At 41.7% G+C, this 9,035-nt stretch overlaps 1 pseudogene; it reads right to left on the bottom strand.

Moving 5' to 3' along the window:
- Positions 1–1,495: 1,495 nt before the first annotated feature.
- Positions 1,496–2,234, bottom strand: LOC102525071 (retinol dehydrogenase 12 pseudogene; annotated as a pseudogene).
- Positions 2,235–9,035: the final 6,801 nt, after the last annotated feature.

Here is a 9,035-nt window from a genome sequence, read left to right as displayed (position 1 = left end):
CTCTTCCATGCTTCTTACTTCCTTCTGAGGTCTCATCATAATCACCTTTAAAGTTTTAATTTCTACTGACAGTCTTTTCAATTCAGTCTAGGGCTTTTCCATCAAGCTTCTCAACATTCTTTCAGCTTCTATCCATTATCCATTTCCAAAGTCACTTTCATATTTTTAGATATTTGTGAAAGCAGAATTCAACTTCTAGGTACAAAAATCTATATTAGTTTCTTGTGGCTGCTGTAACAAATTACCACACACTTGTTGACATAAAACGACAGAAATTTATTTTCTAACAGTTCTGGAGGCCATAAATCTGAAATCAGTATTACTGGTCAAAATCAAGGTCTCAGAAGGGCTGTGCTCTATCCATAGGCTCTAAGAAGAATCCATTCTTTGCCTCTTCTAGCTTCTGGTTGCTGTCATCATTCCTTGGCTCCTGGTGGCATTACTCTAATCTTGAAGGCCAGCATCCTCTTATCTCCCTCTGTTCTATCTTCACATTGCCTTCTCCTCTGTATATCTCTTCAAATCTCCCTCTACTTCTTCCTTCCTCCCTCCCTCCCTTTCTTGTTTCTTTCCTTTCCTTTCCTTTCCTCCCTCCCTTTCTTTCATTCTTTCTTTTCTTTCTTTCTTTCTTTCTTTCTTTCTTTCTTTCTTTCTTTCTTTCTTTCTTTCTTTCTTTCTTTCTTTCTTGTGCAGTCTATATTTTCTCTAAAATTTGAGCTAAAGAGAACTCTTCAGAAAAAGAAACCATCTACATGATTGAAAATGGGAAGGTTCTAACTTACACAATGCTATATGTCAATTATATCTCAGTAAAGCTGGCATTTTTTTTAATCCTAAAAAAAGAACTGGAAAAAGAAAATGGGAAGGCACAACTTCATATAGTGACTCTAGGATGCTCAGAGGAAGGAACTAATGGTGGCCAAGGTTAGCCAAGATTTTTCTGAGTTGCCCAGACTCCAGAGTTGTGACTGGTATTTCAAAGAGAAAAGAGATCAGTCAAAAGTTTGAGGCATATAGCACCTGATAATATGTAACACTCCTGTCACCTCAGCTGAGTATGTTGGCTGGAGTTTCTGCTAATGGTGAGGTCATTGCTCTCAATTTCCTAGGCTCTTCTGCCTTCCCTGTGCGCACCTGAGATATGCCCAGACCTCTTGCTCCACGAGGGCAGTGGACTCTTGCAAGTATTCAAGAAGAATGCTCCGCAGATGTGAGCATCTCATGCCATGAGCCAGCTTCACAAGAGAGTTGGGTGTGCAAAGGTTTCCAGAAGGGTCAGCAGAATCAGAGCAGCACAGGCTTTGCAACAGTAGTCAGCCAGAAGGACAATCTTTCAGGGTGGGCCTTCTCCTTGATCTCCTTTCATTATGATGTGGACCCGGTCTGATAAAGCTGTGGCTCTTCCATCAGCTCTACCCCAGCTGGATTCCTAGAAGATCACAGCTGATGTTCCACAGTCACTCAGCTATTTGTTACTTTAGATCCTTGGAGACACCTAGGTCCTCTTGTGGTCACTGAAATACTTGGCACTCAGGGGCTCCAGGCCTTCAGCCAGGGAACAGCACAGTTTGGTCTGCACCCACTCTCACACCAGTTTGACAAAGGGGTGGGAAGAGCCGCCAGAGCAGGCACAGCAGGAATGATTGCTGGACCAGCGCAGAGTGGACTATGCCTGGCTGCACCGCATAGGGGTGGCCTCATGCTTTGGAGCTTTTTGGCCAGCTCCCAAGTAACAAGCACATTGGCTAGCTTGCTGTGGCAGTATGAAAAACTCCACCTGTAGTACTTCTTACTCTGAAGTCGTGGAAGGGAATCTTGCCAGCATGGTGAGCCACCAGTGACAGGCTCACCAGGAGTGGATTCCTTCAGCAGCTCCAGCAGCGAGCAGGTGAGAAGGAAGTGGCCCAGGTGGTTGGTTCCCAAGTGAGTTTCAAAGCCATCGGTTGTCTTGGGAATATGAACACATCATCACTCCTGTATTGTTGATCAGAATGTGGAGCTGCTTTTCACTGCCAGAAAGCCCTCATTAAAGGCTGGGATGGATTTGGTATTGGATAGGTCCAGTTTCCACACAAGCACCTGGGAGTTCTTTGTATAAGCTCAGGTTTCACTGACGGCCAACTCCCACTTCAGTACGTATCAGCAGGCAATGCCTCTCTGCTGGGGAGCTTTCTGGCAGTCTCCTTGCTGATGCCCGTGATCACCACTACCTTCCCTGGAAGCTTCGCATTCATTCTCCAAACCCCACCAGCAAAGAACTTCTAATGGATGGGGCTATCACAAAGCGAGGAGATGAGCAGTCCTAAGATAACCAGCATATGTTCAACTTCTTTAGTTGCTGCTGCTTTAGCAAAAGCAGCTTCTACTCCAACTCTGGCTCTGGCTTCTGGTCTGGCTCTAATTCTTGGCTGCTTCTCTCTGCTTCTCCCTCCCACTCCTCTAGTTCCTCTCTCTCCCGGGATCTCCACAACAGCTTGGCTTGCCTCTCTTGCGTAAGAATACATGTGGTTGCATTTAGGGCCCACCCAGGTAATCCAGGATAATCTCCATATCTCAACAGCCTTAATTTAATCATAGTTGCAAAGAATTATTTTCCAAATAAGGTAGCATTTATATCGTCCAGGGATTATGACCCAATATCTTTGGGGGCCATTATTCTGCCTGCTGCCAAGAGTAAGTCAGATACCTTGTTCTGAAGTTCTGAGGTCACTGGGTTTGAAAAGGAGTGAATAGAGTTCTTTGAGGACCAATAGGGTGGAAGGTAGTACAGCCTGGTGGAAGGGAGGTGGGCTCTGTAGTCAGACAGACCTGAGTTTACTTCCCAGCCCCAACATCTGACGACTGAGTGACCTTAGGCAAGTCACTCAACCCCCCGATCCTTTTTTCCTCCTCTGTGAAATGGGGTAATAATCACACCTCCTTCACAGGGCAGTTGTAACTTGTGCTTGTAAAGCACATAGCATAGGGCTAGGCACAATGTGAATAATCAGGAAACATTAGACGTTGTTATTGTTAGCTCATGAACATGGTGATAATAATACTATGCATCTATTCTGGGTTCACAAGGAATCTTAACATATGCTCCCAGGAGCATGTGATAGAGATGGTCTTATTGTCCTGTGTCACAGATGTAGATTTAAGAGGTCAGTATTTGCCTAAGTTCAGACAGTTAACAAATAGTAGAGGAAGGAATGAAGACCATGTCTGGCTAGTTCTTTACCACAATGCTAGTCCCCACTGCGGGAGGGAGATTTGTAAACGCCAGCAGCTGCAGAGAGCATGTGTAAATGATGGACACATCAACAAGCAGGGAAGTCTGTGGCCAGTTGTTTGGAAGGACTTGCTGACTGTCAGGGCTACAGGCTGTGGTGTGGGAAACCAGGATGGTGGAGGTCTCCGTGCTCAGCACTTTTCCACAAAGGGAACAGGAAAAACTCTGCACTGGTGGTGGTGACAGACCTCTGTGTGAGGGCGAAGCCTGCACCAGGACCCAGGATGCTGTGGACCTTCTGACTCCAGGGTGGATGAATAAAAAAGCCAGCATTATGTGGCTCTGGGAGTTTCCTATGACTCCCTAAGAATATTGTTCATTGATTCCAATATTCTTTTGCTCTATAGTATATTTCCACCTCTTTTTTATTTTTAATTTTTTTCCACTTCTTTTTTAAAAGGGTAAACTTTATATTGAAGAATGACATAAAGATGGAATTTTGCACAAACCATAACTGTCCCACTTGAGAGAAGTTGGGGAACTCAGGATTTGAGAGTTAGTGTTATTTTTCTCAAGATAAGTTATTGCTGCTGAGTATAAGATCAGAAAAATTTATCTATCAGTTTCATATTTCAACGTCTTAAATTTTCCTGCATGTATTTCTGGCATGACTGACCATACAGATGTTGCTATCAATGACATTAAGAAAAACTGCTTTATTGAGAAATCACTGCCATACAATAAATTGCACATATTTAAAGTGTACAATTTGGTAAGTTTGTATTATATATATATATATATATATATATATATATATATATATATTCACCATACAAGATAGTAAACACTTTCATCACTCTCTCATCCCCACTTGCACACACCTAAGCACACACCTGCTTTCTGTCACTATAAAGATTTGCGTTTTACAAAGTTTTATGTAAATAAAAACATACCGTATGTACCCCTGTTTGTATGGCTTTCTTCACTCGGTATAATTATCTTGAAAGTATAATTATCTTGAAATTATCTCCAATTTGTTTATTCATTCACCTGTTGATGGACATTAAACTGCTTTCAATTTTTGACTGTTACAAATAAAATTGCCATGCAAATCCTGTACACATCTTCATATGGACATATCTTTTCTTTTCTCCTGGGTAAAAACCTGGAAGTTAAATCGCTATTAAGCCCCCCAACTGTGTTTATATGGTAAGTGCGTTGTTAGATTTTAAAGAAGCTACCAAACTGTTTTCCAGATTGGTTGTACCATTTTACATTCCCATCAGCAGTGTATGGGAGTTTCAGCTCTTCCACATCTCTGCCAACACTTGCTATGGTCAATCATTTTAAATTCAGCCATTCTAATAAGTGTGTAGTGGTATGTTTTTATGTTTTAAATTTATAGTCCCCTAATGATAGTGTTGCTGAGCACCTTTTCATACATTTATTTGTCACCTGTGTATCTTCTCAAATCTTTTGCCTATTTTTTGTTGGGCTATCTTCTCATTGTTGAGTTTTGTGAGTGTATTTTACACTCAGATATATGTTTTTGCAAAGACTTTTCTTAGCCTGTGGCTTATTTTGTAAAGATCTTAACCGTGTCCTTTAAAGAATGGATTTTTCAGTTTGGTGAGATCTAATTTATCAATTTTTCTTTTATGAACTGTGCCTTTGTTGTCAAAACAAATATTTCCTAATCCAATGGTAAAATTTTTTCCTGTGATTTCTTCTAGAAGTTTTATACTTTTAGGTTTTACATATAGGTCTATGATCCATTTTGAGTTAATTTGAAAATATATTGCAAAGTATGGATCCAAGTACATTCTTTTGCATATGGATATCCAATTGCTCCAGCACCATTTGTTGAAAAGGCTATACTTTCTCCACCATGATGCCTTTGTACCTTTAAAAAAACTCAGTTGTCTATTTATGTGTGGGTTTATGTCTGGAGTGTCTACTATGCCCTGTGGTCTGAGCTTTCCTAGCAGTGAAACTGATGTATTAATGGAACTGTATAACCTTGGTCCCTAAAACAGCAGCCCAAGCCAGCTGGATCACTAAGTCCAATATCCTTGACGGGTGGTGGTGACGCCCAAGCTCAGCACCCCTTCCAGGTGGACGTTGAGTTTCACACTGCCTCTTGGTAGCAAAATCCAAGTGTTGATCATCAAATCCATCAAATCCATCAGGTATTCTTTCTCTGGCCCAGGAATTCCCATGGCCCAGTTGGACCCTCATTCCTTTCAATCTTCAGGGCTGCAAAGCAAAGCAACTTAGGCCATCTACCAAGAAGCCTGGGACACAACATTCTCCCCTGAGGCTTTTAAATCTGCTGGTGCAGCTGGTATGTCCTGATACCTGGCTACCTGGAGGCAGAAGTTTGGACAAAATGACCTGCTGGGGTATAGACAGCACAGAGAGGGGATGCTTTCTGTAGCCCAGTCCCAAGGGTGTCAGATGTGGGTTCCTCACTCCTGCCCTGAGGATACCCCAGCTGCTCCAGGGCAGAGAGACAGTTTCTCTGCTTCCCTTAGTCCCTCCCAACCCCCTCCCCAGGCCTGTCCAGTGAGAGGGAGGCATCAGCCCACATTCTGAATTTTTTCCTTGAGAGTGTTCTCCACAGATTTTGCTGGCATGTGATTACATCCTGGAGGGGTGACAATGGGCACTCAGTAAGACAAATGACAGACAGGGCAACGGCTCCTCCAGAGAGAGGCAGGAGTAGCCTGATCCCTGACTTGGATTCTCATTGATTCCCCTCCAGTTTCTCCTGTGAGTTGGGTGGCCGTTCCTTGGGCAGAAGACCCTCTATTCCTGCCTCCCCAAGTCGCCCACTCTCTGTCTGTTTTATTTTTTTAAATGGAGGTACTTGGGATTGAACCCATGACCTCATGCATGCTAAGAATGCACTCTACCACTGAGCTATGCTCCCCTGCCCCTGAGTCTTTAGACAGAATAATCCCACAACCAAAAGTTTAGGTGAATCCCCTCATCCTTCAACACACCACACCCAGGGAATCTAGAAGGCAGGGACATTTGCAACCAGGACTTTGGAGACATTTATTGCAGAAGGGAACTGGAGCATAGAATCATGGGGAACCCCTCTTCCAGGGCCCAACAGTTTTACCCTGAGCCTGCACATGGGATAATAATGAATGAATTGTTATCTAAAGGGTATGGGTGGGAACGTGGTAGAAAGACGGAGGGGATGGGAACTAGGGATAATTGGGAAGCAACACTTCTCTATCTTTTTGCAGAGCTTTGACTCTTAGAACCATAGTGATGTTTCACATACTCCAGAAAAAGAATAAAGGAAGTAAGAAAGTGGTTGAAAAAAATAAACTATGATGAGGGGGGCAGGGTATAGCTCAGTGGTAGAGCATGTGCTTAGCGTGCATGAGGTCCTGGGTTCAATCCCCAGCACCTCCACTAAAAATAATAAACCTGAGGAAAAAAAAAACACTAGGATGAGAGGGGAGCCCCCAGAGGAATGTAAACAGGAACAATGGAACCGAACTGTATTTCAAATGAATCATATAACCACACCAAAGGGCATGGGGAAGAAAATAACTAACCTTAGTAGTTTTGGGAAACAAGATTTATTTTGGCCAGATACTATAAGGCTCAAAGCAAAAAGAACTGTACACAAATACTGTACTTTAGTTAGTAAATTTGGTTTTACACAGGGGTATGGTTAGGAATTCTGAAACTACTTTATGTGTAAATGAAGATCTGAGCAAATAAATATATCACAGATAACGAGTCCTGTTTCTCATTGTCAGAGAAAGGCATTTCAAATATGGAAAAGAGATAAGGCTACAATAAACCCTGAGGTCTTGGATAGGAATCAGAGATATCAGTATGACTCCACAGGACCGTCTACAAAACAGCCTGCCTATGTTCTACAAATATGTCAATGTCATACAAGATGAAGAAAGTTTAGATTAAAAGAGATTGAAAGATGTGACAAGTAAATGCAACACACAATCCTGGACTGGATCTGGGAACAGAAGAAAAATTGCTTTCTTTTGCCAATAAGGGCATTATTGGGACTACTGGCACATTTTGAAAAAGGTTTGCAGATTAGATAATAGTGTATTGATGTTAGTTTCCTGACTTTGATGATTACTGTACTGTAGTTATGTAAGATAATGATTTGCTTTTTAGGAAAAATACACTAGTATTTAGAGGCATTTCCTTTCAAATGTTTCAGAAAAATATACATATATACAAAAAATGAATATATATATCCTTCATCCAGATCACCCAAATGTCCAAGTGTTAATATTTTACCCCATTATGTGTATTATTACTATTACTACACTTGAAACTTTTTCCATAAGTGTGAAATTATTCTAAATAAAAAGTTAAAATAAATATGCAGATTATTGGACCTCACTTTTGATCTGTTGGATCAGAAATTCTGGGTCTGACGCCCAGGAATATGAATGAAAGGCATTACTCACTGAGTCAAAAAATTCTTGAGAAGGGCTTTAATTTTAACTTGATGAAAATTCTTGATTCCAACGGGTCCTGTCATACTTAGTTCCCCATATATTTGAGGGAATTCTTAAAGATATACATAGCTTTGTATTAGTCTGTGAGGGCTGCCATAACAAAACACCCCAGACTGGATGGCTCAAACAACAGAAATTTATTTTCTCACAATTCTGGAGGCCAGAAAGTCCAAGATCAAGGTTCTGGCAGGGTTTGGCTTCTGGTGAGAGCTCTCTTCCTGGCTTGCAGAAGTATTGGTGTTGTGATTGTGGCTTTTGTCAGGACCACACTGAAGATTATGTGTCCCTGTTGCCCACACTGAATCTGGGTCTTGGGTCACACTTCTACCATCTATGTCCCTCAGATTTGAACCTTGATCCTGGTCCTCTGTTAACGCTTATACTTTCACTGCCACTCAGGTCTGACCTTGCATCTGGTTCTCTGTTCAATTTTCTCTCTACACAAGCTTCTATGAATACTTCTGCCACTAATGTGCCACTTGTTGGGGTGTCTAACTTAAGTCTCTGTTAAGTAACTATTCCATCATTAATTCAGTCTGGCATGAAAACCAAGCCTGAGTTCTCTTTGTTTCTTCCTTCATCAATGCCTCCTCTGATCTGTGAATCAAATCCAAGCCTCTTAACACTATCAGTTCCCTGCTCTGATCTACATATTAAACCTAGATCACAGTTGTAGATTTTACCACCAATGGCCCTCTTTTCTGACTTTGAATCTGGCTATCTGTTAAATCTTTAGCCATCAGTGACTCTCAGCTTTAATTTCAAACCCAGGGCTCTGTATTCCATCATCAATGTGTCTATGTTCTAGATCTTAAATCTGAACCTCTGTTAACCTTTCCATCATCAATGCTCCTGTGACCTTGGTCCAGAATCTTTATTGAGATTTCTGTCAATTTCCTTTGATCTGATCTCAAACCCAGGCATTTGAGATAATTCTGATGTAACAGCCTGAGCCCTTCATTGATGCCCATCTGGTCTGAATTCAAGCTTGACCTACCATCAGTAGTGTTTCCCTATTAATACCCTATCCTTCAATCAAATCTTCCACCACAATTGACCTTCTGGTTTGACCTCAAAATTGGGCATTATAGAAGACAAAATAATGGTCTCCCAAAGATGTTCATGTCTCAATCCTTGGGAACTTGTGAATATGTTATCTTACATGGCAATAGGGACTTGGTAGATATGGTTAAACTAAGAATCTTGAGATGGGAAGATTATTCTGAATTATCCAGATGGGTCCAATGTCATCACTGGGGTCCTCATAAGAGAGAGGGAGGAGGGTCGGAGTCAGAGAAGGAAGTATG

The sequence above is a fragment of the Vicugna pacos genome, chromosome X (genome assembly GCF_048564905.1).
Source record: "Vicugna pacos chromosome X, VicPac4, whole genome shotgun sequence".
In the NCBI taxonomy this organism is placed as follows: Eukaryota; Metazoa; Chordata; class Mammalia; order Artiodactyla; family Camelidae; genus Vicugna; species Vicugna pacos.
The sequence above is the reverse complement of the archived record's forward strand: the minus strand, read 5'-3'. Positions and strand labels throughout refer to the sequence as shown.